At 43.5% G+C, this 21,784-nt stretch overlaps 1 pseudogene; it reads right to left on the bottom strand.

The window, feature by feature from the left end:
- Nucleotides 1-450: 450 nt before the first annotated feature.
- Nucleotides 451-9,573, bottom strand: LOC110542149 (cytochrome P450 2A3-like; annotated as a pseudogene).
- Between the last annotated feature and the right edge of the window lie 12,211 nt (nucleotides 9,574-21,784).

Below are 21,784 nucleotides of genomic sequence, written 5' to 3'. Positions count from 1 at the left end.
AACAGCCACTAATATGGCTTAAAGAGCACAGCTAGCCAAGACTTCTGACTTGCAGATAATGGATAGACTAATGCCCAGACCCTTAGCGAAGCTTGCAAGGTCGGTAAGTTGGTTGTATCCTACCTCTCATTCTCATTCTTGATGGATGCTTCGTGTGTGTGTGTGTGTGTGTGTGTGTGTGTGTGTGTGTGTGTCTGTATAGTAAGGACACAGCACAGCTCAGATTTTATGAGAAGGATAAATTATTATGATTATTATTCACAACATGGTATAATTTTCCCAACTTCTCTTGCTCTACCTGTGAAATATCTACCTTTAGCAAGGCAGTCTATCTTCAGTAAGTCTATTTTGTGTCCTCTGTCTTTCCTGTCCATCTGGCCCTTTCTAAGACACCTGCCCCCACCAATAGTCTGGTCTCAATCCTTCTCTTTACCCTCATCTATCCCTGGATCAGCAGGGCAAGAAACTCATTGTGTAGTTTGGTGGGATCATAACTAAGCCCATGAGTCTAGGAGACACGTCAATGTCCTGCAGTGCCTGTGGGGATCTGAAGCAGAAGTTTTGCATGATGTTGGTAAGGAAGAGAAAGCTCCATTCTAGCCAGTCCTTCTCCAAAACAGTACTGTTTTCCTAGAGAGGAGAAAGGGGAAGGTAAAGTCTGTTCTTGCTGTCACCCCAATAGCAAATCCCTGGCTGCATTCTTCATGGGGGGGCTGAGACACTTAAAAAAAGCACTACTATCTTTGCCTCAGTTTCCCCCTTATTAATGTGGGTTGATTTATGTCAGGCTATAACAATGAGAAGTGTGGATTCCTTTCCGTACAGAGATGGAGAATGGTACATTGCCATGCAGCCTCAACCTTTCTAAGAACTGATTGTGTGATCCAAGAAAGACCTCTGCCTTAGTTTGAGCTTTCACTTCCCCTTCATCTGTCACTAAAGTTTGACCATCACATCTCCAGGGTTCAGATACATTGTGCTTGGGAATTCTGGCAGCTGCAGCTGGTTGGCTGAGGGTTAGATCCAAGAGAATATTCTAAGATGGGCAGAGATGCTTGGTTGCACCAGAGGGCAGTTATGGATGAGCTATCTTTGTTGGTTTGGGCAGTAGCCTGGCATAAACAGTGGCTTCTTACCAATGGAAAAGGGCACAAATACATCACTCTTCTTAAACTGCCCCTTGTCATCCAGGAAGTGATTTGGGTTGAAGTCTCTGGGGTTGGAGAAAAACTTGGGGTCTTTAAGCACTGAGCCCAGCATGGGAAACACTTCAGTTCCCTGTCAATGAGGAAAAAGATTTGGTATGTTATATTTGAATGAGTGTCCTCCTGGCCTACAGGGGACAGAAGGGTATTAGGGTATCTCAGGTGAAGATAAAGGTAACATGTGAGTTGGGGTGCCTCTGAGAGAGGAGCTTTGAGGTATGTGAGGTTATCTTGGAGACAGGAGATACAGGGGATGTGGGGCTCATGTTCTAGGAGTCAGGATGAATGAGTAACATAGGGTCAATGTTCTGGGGTGGAAGGTTCAGAGTTATGTACTTCATGTCTCTCAAGTCAGGATTTGGGTGGTACCGAATTTATGCTTATGGGTAGACTTGTGACTCCTGTCCCTTACAGAGGAGATCTCTGTAAATTAAGTTTGTATTCCTTGAGACTTAATGATTGAGAGGTGTGGAGTTGAAAGGCTTGAGTCAGAAACTCTGGGGGAAAAGCCAAGATATAAGAGTCTCTACGTAGGAGACAGAGGGGTGTGGTGGCAGCCAAAGCCAGTCACTGAGAAAGGGAGAGAGGGGCTAGGAGGAGGTTCCAGAGGTCCAAGAAGAGCACTGGGTGAATCAGCACCTTGGGGAGGAGGAAATCCCGAAACTTGGTGTCCTTTGTGACCCTGCAAGCCAGGCCCATGGGGATCATGTCTCCAAATCTCTGGAACTCATGAATCACAGCCTCAGTGTAGGGCATCTTCAGGCGGTCTTCATACTTGGGCTGCCTGTTCCTGTCAATCACTCGATCAATCTCCTCATGGACCATGGCTGAGAAGAGGGATGTATTTAGAGGTGTACAAGAACCTCATAGTAGGGGTGAGATTTCAAAAATGTGAAGGCAGGTGGAGGCTATGAAACAGTGTGTGACATTGTCAATCATTTTCACTACATACAAGTCATAGGCTTTTTTGGAGGAGCTTCCTGTTAACAGGGTCATACCAGAATTACATGGAAGTTGCAAGCAAGTAGATTTAAGCAAGCAACAGGGGGGCCAGGGAAGTGGGTTCTATGAAGGTCAGCTAGCAACACAACAGTTGGTTCATCAACTAGAGACTGGTGCCCACCAGCCATGTCTCTGCCTCTGTAGAGCGAGTATCTAAGAGTCTGGTGTCTTGAGAGAAGTAGGAAACACGGTGGCAGATCAGAGTTGAGAATCTACCCCACTGGCCATTTCCTGTCCATTGCAGCCTTACCCTCAACATCCGGGTGTTTCATGAGCAACAGAAGGCCGTATCACAGGATGATGTTGACTGTCTCTGTGCTCGTGAAGAAGATGTTCAGTGTGGTCATTACCAAGTTTTTCATGTGGAACTCTATATTGGGGTTCTTCTTCTCCTGCAGGGGAGGAAATATTCAAGGCTAATCCACTCCTTACACTCTTGGTGCCCTTGTAGCTCTGCACCCACCTTGAGTTCACTTCTCATTGGCCCAGAGCTAAGATAGGAAGGTGAATCCCGGTTTTTCAAGTTCTGTCCAGTTCCAGACCTTTGGATGAGCTAAATACCCTCTGCCATTCATGATTCAGTTGACCGATCTTCAATGACCAGCTTAGCTGCTAGTTTTTAAAAGGTAGAAACACTTAGGAAAGGAAGGCTGGAGAAAAGCTCTAGAAACAATGACAGAGACGTCATGCTAGAGGAAGTCAGTGAAAACTAGACAGAGGTTTTTTAGACAGTCACAGCTTTTTAAGAATTATTTTTATGTGTGTAAGTGTTTTCTCTGCATGTATGTCAGAGCACTATGCGTGTTCAGTAGCTACAGAGGCCAGAAGAGGGAGTCACATCTACTGAGACTAGAATTGCATGGTTGTGAGATGCTGTGTGGGTGTTTGGATTGAACCCCTATACTCTCCCTATACAGGGAGTGCATCCCTGTACTATTAACTAGTGAGCCATCTCTCCAGCCTGTAGACTATGAATTTTAGACAACAGGATTCTATTTCTTAATTATAAACCTTAATATTTCTTAGAGGAATCTCATCCCGCAATTCTTTGTATGTCAGAATATGTAAAGTTCTGTCTCAGCCTCCAGAAGCAGACTCAGGAGGACCACCAGAAGCTTCAGACCAGCCTGGCTTACACAGCAAGTTTCAGGTCAGCACAGAGTGCAAGGAATCTTATGAAAGAAGGGGGAGATAGGAAGACCTGGAGGTCATAGGAGCTCCACAAGGAGAACAACAGAACCGAAATATCTGGGGACAGGGTTCTTTTCTGAGACTGATACTCCAACCAAGGACCATTCATAGAGATAACCTAGAATCCCTGCAGAGATGTAGCCCATGGCAGCTCAGTCTCTATGTGGGTTTCTTAGTAATGGGAACAGGGACTATCTGTGACATGAACTCAGTGGCCTGATCTTTGATTACCTCCCCTTTGGTGGGGCAGCCTTATCGGGCCACAGAGGAAGCAATGCAGCCAGTTCTGATGAGGCCTGATAGGCTGAGGAAGAGGACCTCCCCTGTCAGTGGACTGGGGGAGGGACATAGGAGGAGAAGAGGGAGGGAGAGTAAGATTGGGAGGTGATGAAGGATGGGGCTACAGCTGGGTTGCTTGTTTTGTAAAAGCTCCTTGTTTGTAAAACGGAAGCCATAATGGGTATCACTGAGCTGTTAACACAGTGCCTGGCACACAGCAGCCCCATATACTTCCTAGTACCCCAGTTTGTCTATGCATCTTGAGAATGAGGGCGGAGCAGCTGGAACAGTGAGGCTGAATGGTATGTGAGCATTGTAATGGAGGGGGCTGGGTGGTACTCTGTACCCCCCCCATGCCTGAGTCCATACTACCTGGCTTTGCACCTCTCCCTGTGCTCCCTAGCTCCTGGGTTCACCTCTAGCATGTGGATAAGGAAGGAGTTGGTCAATGAAGTTCCGGGGTGGGGGGAACTGAGATCCAGGGTGTGCTGGTTCTGCTCCACCTTCTTGGTAATGAAGTCCTCCAGCCTCTGCAGTTCCTTGAAGGCCTGCTGCTGTGACCCTGGCAGGTGCTTCATCACAGAAGAAAACATCTCATAGAGCTGAGGGTGGGAAGGGAAAAAAGAACCCAAGACGGCTCTCACTGGATAAAACAGAATAGATGTGGTGTCTGTCTTAAGGCAAGGGGCATTTGTGTCAGCTGTCCAGGCGCTTAGACATAGCTCTCTTATAGATTAAGTGTGAGGGCTTGCTCTTGAAGACTTGAAGTGACATGAACTTGGGGACACATGCAGGTTTGGGGTCTCTGATTGACATCTAGGTTGGAGTTACATCTGTAGATGTTTCAGCTTTTGGGTGATGTCAGCTGGAAGCAGCTGTTCATTATTAATGGACTTTGGACTGGTGAGTTGTAAGAGGCTTTCCTACATTAAGACAGTGCTGGGTAGTCACAATAGCTAAATTATGCAATCCAACTAGGTGTCCAAAACTGGGTGTCATATATATATATATGTCATCTATATAGATAGATAGATATATAGATATAGATATATAGATATAGATATACTGAATTGTTTTTTATCACTTAAAAACCCAGTTATGGCATTTTCAGAAAAATGGGTACAACTGGAGAGCACCATATTTAGCGAATTTAACCAGTTCAGAAAGAACTCACACATGTGTTCTTTCAACTGCGGTGCTGATGTGGTAAACCACGTGTGTACGTATGAATATATATATATATATATATATATATATATATATATATATATATGTGTGTGTGTGTGTGTGTGTGTCGATTGGAAGTAGAAGTAAAACTGTCTTGGGGACGAACAGGACTAACAGGCAGAGGAGGCAAGAGAAAAGGGAAGGTAGGAGGAATGGGGTTCATAGGCTCAATACTGCACACTATATGCTTGTCCGAGACATTAAAATAAATGCTGTTTTAAGTAGTGCTGATATTCGCAGGGTTGGCTGCCTTGTTATTCAAACGGCTTCACAGATGGACATACTTAGGTGTGTGAATGAGCTGTGTAGGAAGACCCTTACTTGAGTGTTTGGGGGGGGCATTCTATGTAAACAGTTTGGTTAGAGGTGCAGGTGTTTGGGTATTTCTGTGGCTGAGTTTCATTCATTTGCATTCTCCAGTGGGTCGTGAGAGCTGAGTGGAGAGAGAGAGAGAGAGAGAGAGAGAGAGAGAGAGAGAGAGATGGATAGAGACAGAGAGAGAAGGAGACAGAGAAACAGACAGATATACACAGAGAGAGACACTCACAGAGATAGAGAGAGAGACACAGAGAGAAGCAGACAAACAGGCATACAGGTAGACAAACAGACTGCTGCCAGCTGATTTCAGGCACAGCTGTTGACTGTGCATTCACATCTGTTCTGTCGTTAACTGCCAGGCCAGCTTGAAGGTACCGCTGAAAGCACGCTGGGAGTTTGGGAGTGAGCTGGCAGCAGTGCTAAGGGGCGAGGTGGGGCATGGCTGAGGCAGGGTACCTGCCCCATGGAGGTGGCCGGGAACTGGAAGATCCTCAGCATCATCCGCAGCAGTGACAAGAACACTTTGTCCTCATAGTCGAATCAGTCCCCGAAGATAACGGAGCTAATGACATTGGAGACTGTTCGGCTTAGACAGAAGGTGGGGTTAATGGTAGCACCTGCAGGTGAGGGCAAGGAAGGAGAGGGAGACATTGGAAATGGGGGAAATGGGCAAAACCATCACTGTGTGATAGCATCAGATGCTCTGAATCACAGAATTCAAAAAGGGCACTGACTGCAGTGCTGAGCCAAATCCCAGACCCCACGAAACAGCGGGGGTCCAGGATGCTTGTTCCCCAGCTGGTTCCCATCCTGGGACATAATGCTGCTTTCCCGAGGCTGTCTTCCCCTTGGTGAGTGTTGGGAGCCGCGTGATCGTCTCGCCGGCAGAAACCCACGCGGACACAGAATCCTCCTGCAATGATATCTTTATTACAGTCACGCGATGGAAAACGGAGAGGAGAGGGCCGCCCGCCCCGGGCGGGGAGAGAGGGAGGAGGAGGAGAGGAGAGGAGAGGAGAGGGGAGGGGAGGAGAGGAGGAGAGCACGGGGCCCGAAGTGGCACTGTTTATATAAGCCTGGGTCGCACATGAGTGACGTGTGAATACCCTGATTGGCTGCTCACGTTTACCCCGCCTGATGACTCAGGCCCAGCATGCTTAGCGTGCTTACGCATCCGCGCATGCGCACTGGAGGTTTACAGTTTTGAGGGCGGGATGTCAGCGCCACCTAGTGGCGTCTGCGTCTCGGCTCTCCACAGGTGAGAACTTGTAGTGTTCAGCTTAGCGTTTGTCTCCCGGAATGCCTCGAGGAGAAAGCCTGCCTCCTCTTGGATGCGTTCCTCGATGCCACGCTTGCCCATGCTGTAGTCGCGAGGGGTAGCAATGGAGAAGCGCCTCAGCTGCTTGGCTCGCTCCCCACTGCTGTAGGCTTCTTCTGGGCAAGTGAGAAGGGAGCCAGGAGACATCAGAGAAGAAAAGCATGGCTGTTCACTGACCACCCTAGCACTGGCTCGCAACAGGAGAGCCAGAGGGAGCAAGATGCACAGGGATGGCTGGAAATGCACATGCAGAATACAAGAAGGCGCCATGAAACTATGTTATGGGACATTAAGAAGTGGGAAGACAGATGCAAGAGAGAGACAGAGAAACAGGGCAGACCTGGAGAATGTGGAGACCTGGGGGTGGAAGATGTGAAAGTTGTGAAAGATGCATGCCTGAGCTAGAAGAGAGTGGGAAATAAGGAGAGTCTGGGGAGAGGAGTGGATGTTGCCGGGAGACAGGACATGGGAACACATGTTCTATGATGTCTGGTAGTGGAAGTGGGAAGCAGCTGAGAGGACAGAAAGCATCCTGCCTGTTCACAGTAGCTGAGAATGACCAGGCTTGGTTCAGGGGAAGTTTCGGCTCAGGTTACAGGAGCAGGATTCAGACAGAGGAATCCCAAGGAGCAAGAGGAGGCCTGGGGGGTGCTGTGGGAATCAGGAAACAGGCAGAGAGACAAGTCTGAGACCTGACCCAGCAGGAGGCAGTGATGACCTGGAGATGATAGCCTGGAGGAGGTGGAAGAGAGAAGGCTTGGATATGGATGCCCTCAAATGTCCCTGGCTACAGTTCCCGTCTGAGTCCCCTCACCATAGCCTTTGAAGAGACAGTGGAAGGTGGCCTGCTTGCCCTGCCCACTGAATTCCTTAACTTGGTCCAACAGAGCCTCCTTGACTGCCTCCTGCCCACAGAGCACCATGATTCTGCAAGGCCCCAGGTGGATGGTGAACACAGGACCATAGCGTTTGCTGATCTGATGGAGGTAGGTGAGAGGGTTAGAGGGGGTAGCCAAAACCTTGATGCTGCCTGGGATTCATTCCTCTAGAGTTCAAACAACTATCAGACCCAGTGTCCCAAGATGTGATGCTACATGTCTGGGATCTGGTTGATTCTTTACAATTCCCCTGGCCTAAAATTACACTCCCTCCTCGTCAATACCCTACCACAAAGCCGCAATGAAAATTGGGTGTCACTCCAAAGACTGCATGCGTTCTACCCCTCTGCATGCCCAGCATAGTACCTTCATGAGGGAGTCGCACATCTGCTCTGTGTTCAGCTGAAGGTAGTTTCCGATTTCGGGCAATGGTGTGGGTCCCGGAGGCAGTTTCCCTGCCAGCTTTCTCTGCTTCCAGACAGACATTAAAATCATGACAATGAGGAAGGCTACCACAGTCACGAGGAGCATTTGGTTGGCCAGCATGGTTGCAATGAGGGTGACAGACAGGCAGTGGTGGCTGAACTAGCTTGCTTTTATTCATCCTGAGTTAGAAGGCTGGCCTTTGGTGCTGTTTATGCAATTGTCTCATTTCATCTTCAGACTGGCCCCCTTACCCCCATCATGAACCTAGGTTGGGATGTAGCCAACAATAAAAGAAGAGGAGGGCCTGTAAGAGATTAACAGGGAGTAGATTGAATTTGAGACCTTTAAGGAGGAACTGCTCCAGGGCTATTTGTTACAGAGGACAGTAGAAAGAAGTCAGATCTGAATCTCCATAACATTTATATTGCGGACCCATCTGAGCCTTGGGTGTGTGTTGTAAGTGGTGATTAATATTTACTATTGATTTATCTTCTGGTAAAGCTTGTTGTTAATCTTAAACAGCTATAAACCCAAATCACCACACAGAGACTGGGTTTATTTAGTTAACCTAGGACACAATGCTGGGCAATAGTTACTCCATCCTAAACCTCCAAGCCCTAATAGTTTCCTAACATTTAGATTTCTCACATTATACTTGCTTTTTTGTGAAATCTTAAGTCTGGTTCATGCTCTACACCCTCCAAGATCTCTCCTCCAGCTCAGTCTCCAAGCACTCCTCTTGTCCCTTCTCCCACTCATTTCCTGCCCTCTACCTCTTCCCCTCTTTCCTATCCTTTGGCTCCTCCCAGCTCAACTTTGTGTCTAGTTGCTTTATTTGGAAGTTTACACCAAGTTGAGACAGGATGCTTAGAATGAGTATCACAATGCAATATCCAGATTGAAACCAGAGAGTGGGGGGTAGAAATCAGCATTTGAATGAACAAGGACAAGGTGTATACATTTTAAAAGAACATTATACCAACATTTCCCCCTTTAAGTCCAATAAAAGGCTTTTTTTCTTTCAATACAATAATAATTATGAAACTATGAAAACAGGTAAAATCTACATGTGCAATGTCTAGTCCATGTGTATTTAGCAACTTAGTAGAAAGTATCTGATCATCCTATATATCTTGACAAGTTAAAAGTCGTATACCTAAATTAACTTTTATCTTTATTGTTAGTACCTATATGAAAGGATTTCTTAACTTCTAAACAACTCAAGTTTAAATGTGGCACTATGACTATTTGGTTTTCAACCCCATTGAAGACGTGAGAAGGAATAATATTACTTGAGTAAATAGGAAGTGCATGTTAGCAGTTTCCAAAAAAAATAAAAAATTGACAGAAACAGTTTTCTGCCTGAATAGTCACCCATAAGTCTCTATAATGTTGGAGCATCATCTTCAGCCTTCTGGCTCAGAATATTGGACAGACATATATGTCAAGCAGGAGCTATTTAGGACTTGCTTTCTCTGTCTTGGCAGAGTTCGGCAGTGGACTTGTTCTGCATTTAAGTTTGCCCATTTTTGGCAGAATTTGTCTGTTGTGAAGCAAGGGTATTTTTTTTTTTTTACCCAAGTGGCTTGTTGGCCACATTCAAAGCCATCTCCATATGGAGGTTCTTCAATGCTCATTATCTTCTTTCAGGTAGGCGGGGTGCTGCCAGGAAATGACTTGTCTCATTGTCAAAGAATCTTTAAAATAATAATAATAAAAAACATTTTAAGTGCCATATTCTGTATTTCTCTGAAGTTTTTGAAGACTACCTATCTTTATGTAATCGATTTGTATACAAAATCATATCTATCTGTTAACCTAGGATGTATCCTCCTGTGATAAATTAGACTAGTGTCTGTCATGACTATGAATTGAATAACTAGCAATTAACTTACATTACCTAATACCTTAACCCATTTTTAATAGCTGTTTAAAAGTATTGGAGGCAACCTTGACTTTCTATCAATATACTAAAGCTTATACAAATGTATAAAAAAATACTTATTTTTGCATCAATATGAAAATCCTATACCAGAGTTAAAATTAACCTTATTTGGGAATAACAAATAAAACCCTAAGTTGAGTAGATTCAATAATCTATTTTTTTCTATTCCGATAAGATATCCCTGTATATTCTTTGTTTCACTTTGCATAAGACCATTAATAATAAAGATCTTCCAATGACAGTAAAATTTCATAGCCATAAAAAAACAACCAAAAACATACTCAACCCCCTTTAAAGAAAATTGGACACTGTTCTCTTGGATTTCTTCTAGCTGACATTTTGGACATGTAGAAATCCTGTAGGGGGGGGGCCAAATAAAAATGGTTAATTAAGCAAGCAATAATATTTGTGGTTCAGTCTTTGAATGTTGAGAAATTTCAGGCTTAACAAAAGTCCTCTTTGGAACAGTCTAAATTGCTGGACCAATTAAAATTAGTAGCTTTTTTCATAGTTCTTTTGGGAGCAAGCTTTCATGAGAAACAGCTGTTGAAGCATTTGAGGCAGGACTAAGCAGAATGTTGGAACATGCAAGATGCTGGAACAGATGTGTCAATGTCTCAGCATGCTGAAGAATGATTCTCTTAGGTTTGATCCAGTATCTCTGGTGTCCAGTTCTTTTGTTCTGCAAACATGTAATTTCTCACAAGCATTATAGAGTTCTAAAATTAAAAATGTATGAGATGTGCAGGATGAAACTAAACTGTAAGCCAATTTTATCTATATCAATTAAAAGGTTAGCATGATACAATTTGAGGATATGATAGCCAAGGATTTACTAGCCAAGTATTGTTGAAGTTTTGGCTGAAGACATATTTTTATGTTTCAGTCAGTTTCAGAGTTGTTCCCATGAAAAAGGATTAAGTTACCATTATTATTGAACATACAATCATTATCATCAAAACAAGGTTGGATAGATTAAAATATCTTGTTGGGTCTAATTCTGTTTTCATGTCTTGCACCATTTCCTTCATCTGTTTGAATGTGGAGTCCTGCTTTTCAATGACGGCTTCTATTTTATTTTGTCTGTTTCCTCTCTCTATATAGCTAATTGTGCCTCTACTTGTTTGGCTGTATTTGCCTGTATTTCTATGAGAGCTTTGTTTATTTCTTCTTTATTTGCCTCCATTTGCATGGATATTTCTTTGAGAGCTTTATTTATTTCCTCTTTGTTCGTTTTGATTTCTGTGGCTATTTCTCTGAGGGCTTTGTTCATTTTGTCGTTATGGGCCTCTAATAGCTGGAAAAACATAGTTTTGAAGTCATTTTCTTGTGTATCTAGTGAATTGAAGTGTCCATTGATTTGTGGGGTGACACAATTAAAGGAGATCAAGGGAATACAAATTGGAAAGGAAGAGGTCAAAGTGTTACTATTCGCAGATGATATGATAGTATACATGAGCGACCCCAAAAATTCAACCAGAGAACTCCTTCAGCAAAGTGGCAGGATACAAAATTAACTCAAAAAATATCAGAAGCCCTCCTGTACACCAAAGACAAAAGGGCTGAGAAAGAAATTAGGGAAACAACACCTTTCACAATAGTCACTAATAACATAAAGTACTTTGGGGTGACACTAACCAAACAAGTGAAAGACCTGTTTGAGAAAAACTTCAAGTCTCTGAAGAAAGAAATTGAAGAAGATATCAGAAGATGGAAAGATCTCCGTGTGGGTTAGTAGGATTAGCATTGTGAAAATGGCCATCCTGCCAAAAGCAATCTTACAGATTCAACGCAATTCCCATCAAAATACCAACTCAATTCTTTACAGACCTTGAAAAAAAGATTCTCAGCTTCATATAAAGAAATAAAAAACCCAGAATCTCCAAAATGATTCTGTACAACAACAAATCATCTGGAGGTATCTCCATCCCTGATCTCAAGCTGTACTACAGAGCAATAGTAATAAAAACTGCATGGCATTGGCATAGAAACAGAAAGGAGGATCAATGAAACCAAATAAAAGACCCAGAAATAAACCCACACACCTATGAATACTCAATTTTTGACAAAGAAGCCAAAACTATTCAATGGAAAAAAGACAGCATCTTCAACAAATGGTGCTGGCCCAACTGGATGTCTACATGCAGAAAAATGAAAATAGATCCATATTCATCACCCTGCACAAAACTAAAGTCCAAGTGGATCAAAGACCTCAACATAAAACTAGATACTCTAAATCAGTTAGAAGAAAAAGTGGGGAACAGCCTGGAACTCATTGGCACAGGAGACAACTTCCTGAACAGAACACCAACAGCACAGGCTCTAAGAGCAACAATCAATAAATGGGTCCTCATGAAACTGAAATGCTTTTGTAAAGCAAAGGACACCATCATCAAAACAAAATGACTGCCTACAGATTGGGAAAGAATCTTCACCAACCCTCTATCTGACAGAGGGCTAATATCCAGTATATATAAAGAACTAAAGAAGTTGAAAAGCAACAAATCAAGTAATCCAATTAAAAAATGGGGAACAGAGCTAAACAGAGAATTCTCGATAAAGGAATATTGAATGGCAGAAAAACACTTAAAGAAATGCTCAACGTCATTAGCCATCAGGGAAATGCAAATCAAAACGACCTTGAGATTTTACCCTACACCCATCAGAATGGCCAAGATGAAAAACTCAAGTGACAACACATGCTGGAGAGGTTGTGGAGAAAGGGGAACCCTCCTCCACTGCTGGTGGGAATGTAAACTGGTACAACCACTTTGGAAGTCAATCTGGTGCTTTCTCAGACAACAAGGAATAGCACTTCCTCAAGATCCAGCTATACCACTCCTAGGCATATATCCAAAAGAGGTTCAAGTACACAATAAGGACATTTGCTCAACCATGTTTGTAGCAGCTTTATTTGTAATAGCCAGAAGCTGGAAACAACCCAGATGCCCCTCAACTGAAGAATGGATACAGAAATTGTGGTACATCTACACAATGGAATACTACTCAGCAATTAAAAATAAGGAAATCATGAAATTTGCAGGTAAATAGTGGGATCTGGAAAGGATCATCCTGAGTGAGCTATCCCAGAAGCAGCAAGACACACATGGTATATACTCACTCATATAGACATATACTATAGGATAAACCTACTAAAATCTGTACACCTAAAGAAACTAATCAAGAAAGTGGACACGGGGTAAGATGATCAATCTCTCACTTAGAAAGACAAATGGGGTGTGCATTGAACGTATGACCAGAGTCTACCACAAAAGGCATCTGAAAGACTCTACCTAGCAGTGTTTCAAAGCAGATACTAAGACTCATAGCCAACCCTTCGGCAGAGTGCAGGGAACCATATGAAAGAAAGGGAAGTTTGTATGATGTGGAAAGGATAGGAGCTCCACAAGGACCAAATATATCTGGGCACGGGGTCTTTTCTGAGACTGACACTCAACCAAGGACCATGTATGGATATAACCTAGAGCCTCTGCTCGGATGTAGCCTGTGGTAGCTCAGTAACCAATTAGTTTCCCATAATAAGGGGAACAGGGACTATTTCTGACAGGAACTCAATGGCAGGCTTTTTGGCCTCCCCAACCCCCAAGGGAGGAATAGTCCTGTTAGGCCACAGAGGACGACTTTGAAGCCAGTCCTGAAGATACCTGATAAAACAGGGTCAGATGAAAGGGGAGGAGGTCCTCCCCAATCAGTGGACTTGGAAAGGGGCAGGGAGGAGAGGAGGGAGGGAGGGATTGGGAGGGAATGAGGGAGTGGGATGCAGCTGGGATACAGAGTTAACAAAATGTAACTAATAATAAAAAGAAAAAAAAAAACAAGGAAATCATGAAATTTGCAGGTAAATAGTGGGAACTGGAAAAAGGTTTTGTTTTTTTACAAGTTTTTATCTTTTGTATTAATTACAGTTTATTCACTTTGTATCTCAGATGTAGCCCTCTCCCTCACTCCCTGCCAATCCCATTCTCCCTCCTTCATCTTCTCCCATGCCCCTCTCCAAGTCCACTGAGAGGGGAGGTCCTCCTCCCCTTCCATCAGACCCTAGCCTATCAGGTATCATCAGGACTGGCTGCATTGTCTTCCTCTTTGGCCTAGTAAAGCTGCTCCTACATCAAGGGGAGGTGATCAAAGAGCCAGCCACTGAGTTCAGGTCAGAGATAGTCCCTGTTCTCCAGACTAGGGAACCCTCTTGAACCCTGAGTTGCCATGGACTACATATGTGCAGGGGTTCTAGGTTATCTCCATGCATGGTCCTTGGTTGGAGTATCAGTCTCAAAAAATACCCCTGTGCCCAGATTTTTTGGTTCTGTTGCTCTCCTTGTGGAGCTCTTGTTCTCTCCAGGTCTATCTATCTCCCCATTCTTTCATAGGATTCCCTGTACTCTGCCCAAAGTTTGGCTATGAGTCTCAGCACCTACTTTGATACCCTATTGGTTGGAGTCTTTCAGAGGTCCTGTTTCCTGTTTTCAGCCTCTTCTGATGTCCATACTCTTTGCCTTTCTGAGTGAGGATTGATCATCTTACTCAGGGTCCTCCTTCTAGCTTAGTTTCTTTGGCTGTACAGATTTTAGTATGATTATCCTATATTACATGTTTTTTTTTTTTTGTATATTAGTGAAGATTACATGATTTGCTAGGTAGTTTTTTTTTTTCTTTTCAAGTGACACAAACTAGAGCCACTTGGGTAAAAGGAATATCAATTAAGGAATTGTCTTTATCAGAATTGTCTTTATTGGTCTTTAGGCAAGACTTTGGAGGGGCATTTTCTTAATGATTGATGTGAAAGGGCTCAGCTGATGGTGGGTGATGCCACACCTGGGCAGGTGGCCCTGTATTATATATGAAAGCAGTGAGTGTGAGCATGCCATAAAGACCAAGCCCGTACAAACCACCCCTGTGTGACCGCAGCTACAGTTCTTTTCTGCCCTTGCTTTCCCTCAGTGGTGGAATGGCCTGTGAGTTGAATAAACCCTTTCATCTTCTAATATATATATATCTTTTCGGGCTCTTGCGTGTCTGTTGTATTAGGCCAAGCTGCTACCTATTTCCCTAGAGAAGCCTCCCATTAGAGAGACAAGCTAGTTGCTTTGAGCAATAGAAAACACGTTTTAAGTAAACTTTATATTAACTCCTTTTTAATTTAGAATATAAGCATACAGTAGGTATCTTGTACCTGTTTAGAGGTTTAGCCCTAGATTTTCATATATGTTGTAGCTATTTGACCTATTCTCTTGTTTATATAGAACGGGCAGTTATGCCTTTATAGCCAAACTTTATCTAAACTCCCTCTTACTTTTAGCATTTATTTAAACTCTCTTAGCATTAGCATATAAACTGTCTTACCCTTAGCATTTAAGTTTATCCTAGGCATCTTGTACCTGGGTTTTTACATTGGTTTTGGCTATTCTTTGGCTTGCCCTCTTTTTGATATGGGATGGACAGTTTTGTTATTTTTTTAAACATATGAATATAATTTTTTAATTTTTAGGACTAAACTAGGTTGGCATGTACTTTGCCATCTGTAAACCTTTTGTGTCTTTTTTACATAGGCATAACCAACATTTTTCCCCGTGAAAATGTCTCACATTTAAAAGGATAAGGCAGTTTTCAGAGCAGTGTGACATTATCTCTCTTTACATAAACCTAAAATATATATGAATCCAACCTTTAGAGCAGTAAGGATATAATATTTATTATTAAGAAAAAATAATTTACATGGTAACCTTAAGGAAATTTTTGTCATTTTGAATCTTAGAGTATCTCTGCAAGTGACTAAACAGCAGGAGTTGCCATCCTGGCTTTTATTATGTAAATAAGCTTGATCCAGAACTCAGAGATTTGCCTGTTTTTTTTTTTTTTTTTTTTTTTTTTTTTTTTTTTTTTTTTTTTTTTTTTTACTTTGTGCAGGGGTGGGGGGGAAGGCATGTGCCTTCACCAACTTTTTAAAATATTTTTTTTCTCAAATTAACATCGATATAACTCAAAGCCTATAAATGAAAAGACAAGAAAATTTTAAGTTTGGGGTCAGTTGTGCCTGTTTACACCGTAACAAACAAAGCCCAGTCAGTTATTTTAGTTGATGTTTCAGTAAATTGGCGGACCCTTACCAGAAAGAGCTGACAAATACCTTGCAGCCAAAGAGCTGTGAATTTTAGCTGTTATTAACCTAATTATTTGGATGAGTGCTAAGGTCTGTAACTTCGTACCCCAATCCTTGCCTTTTATACCATTTTCTCCTTGAATTTTCTTGGAGAAGGCATGGAGAAGAACCAACACCATTAAACATATTGCAACCAGATCCATGAATATGACAGCCAAAACGAAGCCAAAGGGATTAAAATACCCTCTGCCATGGCAATTTTTTATTTTAGATGCAGTTTAGGCCAAACTCTGTCTAGAGGTCTGTCTGCCTCCAGTTTCTTTCTTTCCCACCATGGAAAGTAGCCATGCTTGTTTACTCCTCAGTTAAACTGCAGCAGCAGCCAGTTTTGTTATGGAAGTCTCAGGTCTGCCCACAGGAGGCTGTCTTTGCTCCTGGGCATGTTTAGGAGTCTCTCTTGACAGTAATTGACCTGGGAGTTTTTAGGTTTTAAGTTTGGGTTTATCACTGGGAGCTTATTCACCCCTCCAAATTTTGATAAAGTATGATTAAAAGGGTGTGGATTCTTAGATTAGTTGGGTGCCATTTGTTGTAAGCAGCGATTAATATTTACTATTGATATATCTTCTGGTAAAGCTTGTTGTTAATCTTAAACAGCTATAAACCCAAATCACCACACAGAGACTGGGTTTATTTAGTTAACCTAGAACACAATGCTGGGCAGTAGTTACTCCATCCTAAACCTCCAAGCCCTAATAGTTTCCTAACATTTAGATTTCCCACATTATACTTGCTTTTTTGTGAAATCTTAAGTCTGGTTCATGCTCCACACCCTCCAAGATCTCTTCTCCAGCTCTGTCTCCAAGCTTTCCTCTTGCCCCTTCTCGCATTAATTTCCTGCCCTCTAGCTCCACCCATCTTTCCTGTCCTTGGCTCCTCCCAGATCAACATTGTGTCTAGATTGCTTTATTTGGAAGTTTACACCAAGTTGAGACAGGATGCTTAGAATGAATATCACAATGCAATATCCAGATTGAAACCAGAAAGTGGGGGGTAGAAATCAGCATTGGAATGAACAACACTAAGAACATTATACCAACAGGTGTGGGTTGCATTGAGAGAAGAATCCTGTGACTCATTGGCTTGAAGCAGGATGAACTGCTATGAAGTTGAAGGTCCATTTTTCTTTCTTGTTTAAGATAAGCTCTCACTATGTAGTCCTGGCTGGCCTGGATCTTAGAATGTAGACCATGGAGATCCAGCTGTCTCTGGCTCCTGAGTCCTGCACCACTACCCTGGACCCTGGAGGTCTTGCAATGAGAAGGGTCCTGAACCTAAGGAACTGGGAAGGAGAGACGCCAGAGGCAATGGGTGGTGGCTTTTGGGGCGAGAATGACTGGGGAGTACCCGGGAGAAGCACACTGAAATCCCATGAGGGTCTTGGAGTCAGCACCTGTCCCCAGGTGTGGATATGCCTTGGGTTTGGCCCATGCTATCTCCTGATGCTCAGAACCCATAGAGAAGTCTAGGATGGAGGGCATGTCTAGGTCTTGAGAAATGATGACAACTGCAATAGGTAGAAAAGTTCTAATTTACCCAAGTCCCACTGTATTCCTTTCCAGATCTGTAGAAAGGCCCACAGGATCACTGGCTTCATTGCTGTTGTTACTGACAAATGTCTCCTATTTACATATGAACTCCCTGAGAATGGCACACAGAGAGTGGCGTGGGGCCACATATGTGAAAATCCTGCAAGCCAGAAGCTATCACATTCTACCCTTTCAGCTTTCCCTCTCTAGACTTCTTTCCCCACCAGAGGAAAGAAAGCACTGAGGAAAATAAAGGTCATATTTGGGGGCATGGTAAGTGAGCTGATGCCTGGATTGCAGGATTAGCAAATCAAGGTGAAGAGATTTAGGTACACTTTCAGCACATGTAACCTTGGGATGCTACGGGTGGGCATGGAGAAGCGAAGAGGAAGCCTAGTGTTCTCTCACACTGAAATTCTTCTTTAACAACCAGGACAGGTGCCTTTTGATGAAGCTGTGTTCCAGGAAGGTTACCTTTATATCATCTGTGTAATTTCAGTAATTATGAAGTTGGTGCATCATTGCCCTCACTGAGCTTACCACAGTTATAAAGGAGCCAGGATTTGACTCTCTTTCCTCTTCATGGCCTGGCCCAGATTATTGTGAGAGTCACCTGGGTGTTGAGATTGGGATCAGTATCAAGTAGACTCAGGAGGGAGGAAGAAGAAGTTAGCACTGAGATTGCCTCTAGGCAAGCACTAAGGTGAGAAAGAAGTTAGCATGGAACTTGACACCGGGAGGATATTAATAGACTCATTACTCACAATAAGAGGGACCTTGAGAGTGGAAACAGATGATTCTTAGATTTGCCTGTGGATTTGGTTCCAGCAGATTCTGACATGAACACTAGGTACTCACTGAGGTTGGACTCAGCTAGACCCTCAGAGGTGCGGGAGGTGGACACTGGCAAGCTTTGATGGATGGAGATTTCATGATGGTGCCCTAGCTTTAGACAGGTGGTGATGGGTGAGCTTGGAACAGCCATGACTGGCATTTTGCTCATCTCTTTCTATGCTGGATTTGGAGACCTGCTGGGGCAGGAACAAAGGGCAGAGAAAGAAGCAGAAAGACAAGTTGTTTGTTGATTTTGGAGGAGGAAGAGGCAGGGAATGAGATTAGCCTGGGCTTGGCAGGTAGCAACTCTTCTAATTTCCAACCTGCACCTGTGCTAGCCCTGGTCCTCCACTTCTCCTCTCCTCTTGTTTCTATGGGAAAAAGACTAATTTGGAGACTCTGTTTCTCAGTGAAGTTGGCACTAAGGAGGACCCTGAGTACTCAGGCAGGCTCTCATGATCTGTACAGGGGGTGAGAGTGGGAGTGTCAGAAGGAGAACAGAGCTTGGAGAGGTCAAAAGAGATCAAATATATTTGTCCTTATTGATTTCTGCAGGTACATGAATGACGGGGCAGAAACTGGAGTCACGTGTAAGAGACACAGGAACAGGAATGAGGGACCAGTGCTCACAGTCACCTGGAAGAGACATGTGCAAGGGCAGTGTCTCAGGACAGGCTTCCAGAGTGAGTTAGTGGGGGACTCAGAAACTTTGTTTGATAGCTTCTGTTTCCCCTTCTGGTTGCGTGACTAAGAGCAAGGTCAAGGCATAGAATGTAACCATAACTTGGTCAGACTCCAATCCTGGGGACAATTCTACCAGGCTCCCTGAGAGCCTCTCTGTTGGCTGCCCTCAAGGAGCTGACCTCATCAATAAACTGAGTGTCAAGGACCCAAGGATTGACTGCATCTACCTCTTGGTTGTGATGTATGAGTTAATGCATAAAGCCAATAAATATCAAGTATTTTTTCATTTCTTGTTATCACATCTTATTCTTCTATAAGAAAAAAGGAGATGGGTTGATGGTACCTAAACATCAATCTGCCTTTTGCATCCTCTGGTTTTCATTGTAGCAAAGAGGGTCCAGCACGGGGTAAGACCAGAGATGTGTGTTCTCCCAGAAACCTTCCAACACTACAAAGGTAGTCGGTAAGGAGACAACTTCCTGGTTGGTTCAAGATTGGTCTCTCTATGTCCTGCAGCCGAAGTATGTGATGTCTTCAACAGTAGGGTCCTAACCATCTAGTTATTGTACAGAGCAATGGCAATTGCAATGGCTGTCTCATTGGGAGTACCTCTAGGACAGCCCCAAAGAAGAAGGTATCTGAGAAAGTTCTCTCCCCCATGCTTCTTTAGCAGAGCTAAGCATTAGTGCTCTTGCACCCTCATAGCTGTGAATAGGGAGTTTAGCCTAGGGGCCTGGTGCTCTCTTGGGCAATCCTTGAGGAAGCATGGATTTGCATTAGATGTTCAGATTGCTCTGGATGGAGCTGAAGTCTGCATAGGACTTTGCCTTGCTGTCTATAGTCCCTCGTCTTAGACTACCTACTCTAGTTTTCTGTAGTTGCCCAAAACCACCAATAGTAACTGCCTGCACAAGGGGCTGGAAATTTATAAAGACAGAGAACACGAAGAGGGACACCAAGACAGTGCTCTGATCAAGCCTTGGGGGTACTGTGGGAATCAGTAAACAGGCAGAGAGACAAGCCTGAGTCCTGACCCAGCAGGAGGCAGTGATACCCTGGAGAAGACAGCTTGGAGGAGGTGGAAGAGACAAGGTTGGGAAATAGATGCCCTCAAATGTCCCCTGCTTCATTCCCATCTGGGTCCCCTCACCAAAGCCTTTGAAGAGCCTGTTGAAGGTGGCCTGCTTGCCCCAACCACTGAATTCCTCAGCTTGGTCCACCAGAGCTTCCTTGACTACCTCCTGCCCACAGAGTACTACGATTTTGTGAGGCCCCAGGTGGATGTTGAACACAGGACCATAGCGTTCACTGATCTGATGGAGGTAGGTGAGAGGGTTAGAGGGGGTGGCCAAAACCTTGATGCTGCCTGGGATTCATTCCTCTAGAGTTCAAACAACTAAAGACAAACAATTAAAGGCATGGTAGCACATGCCTTTAATCCCAATATTCTGAGAGGCAGAGGCAATTAGATCTCTGTGAGGCCTGGACTACAAAGTGAGTCTAGAACACACAAAGCTATAGAGAGAAACCATATCATAAAAAAGAGAGAGAGAGAAAGAGAGAGAGAAAGGAAGGAAGGAAGGAAGGAAGGAAGAAAGAAAGAAACAAGGAAACAAAGAAAGAAAGACGGAAGAGAGTAAGGAAGGAAGCAGGGAAAGAAAGAAAGAAAATGTTGACTGGCTTAAAGATGTTGGAGGCAATATCCTAGGAAAGAATCTTTGAGAAAAATATTTGAATATATGCAGTGAAAGTAAAGAGTCTTGGAATGTTCTAGGACAGACCTGTCCCATGGAAGCATTTCAACTATTGACAATCAAAGAAGGTAAACACAATAAAAATTTGTAAGTACTATTTGTTTATTAAAGAACAGAAATGAAATGGATCCAAGGTCATGTTTAAGTCTAAACACAGGCAAGCATGTGTAAGTAACAACTCTTCACTTACATGATATGGCTTCATGTGCCTGCAAACATACACCATAATAGATACAAAAATAACCACCTAGTTGTAAGCAGTCACCTACTTGAACATATATCAACACTGAACACAACATTCAAATGGTGGCCATGCCACAGTGGGCGCATGTGAAAGTGTGAGTGTACTTAAGATGTTTACATGCAGAGACCAATGGGCATGGACACACACAGATGTGAGGATGTAGACACAAACTGATTATCCCCCCAGAAAATTACAACTAAGACTTGTAGAGACCCAAGTTAGTCAATCAGCACGGCATTGTAGTAGTTGGAATGAGAGCTGTCCTCCATAGTCTCAGGCAGGTGAATGCTTAGCCTATGCTTGGTGGCACTGTTTGAAGAGGTTTATGTGGTCCAGCCTCGCTAGAGGAAGTACGTGAGATTAAAAGACCTCACACCTCTCAAACTTTGTTCTCTCTGCTTTGTGCCCATTCTAGAGCAAGAGCCCAGCTTCCCGATTACCATGTCCTCCACCACAACAGAGTATTATTCCCGGAACAGTCAACCTGATAAAGTCTTCTCTATGCTGTCTTGGCCTTGGTGCTTTATCAAAGTAAAAGAAAAGTAAATAACACAGACATGTGGCAACATGCATTTCCACAGAGAAATCAAACGTGTACCCAGAGTGACCCATGCAGAAGGATGTCCAAACAAAGCTAAGATAGACAGAGGTAGCTGTCATAACTGGCTAACCAAAATGAAGCAACATGAAGACACCCATAAATACAAAGGACTCTTGGGGACAACAGTGACTCTCTGGGAAGGAAAAAGAAAACTATGAGTAGAGAGTCTAA

The sequence above is a fragment of the Meriones unguiculatus genome, chromosome 14, assembly GCF_030254825.1.
Source record: "Meriones unguiculatus strain TT.TT164.6M chromosome 14, Bangor_MerUng_6.1, whole genome shotgun sequence".
In the NCBI taxonomy this organism is placed as follows: Eukaryota; Metazoa; Chordata; class Mammalia; order Rodentia; family Muridae; genus Meriones; species Meriones unguiculatus.
Note: the sequence above shows the minus strand (reverse complement) of the source record. Positions and strands in the feature narration are given on the sequence as shown.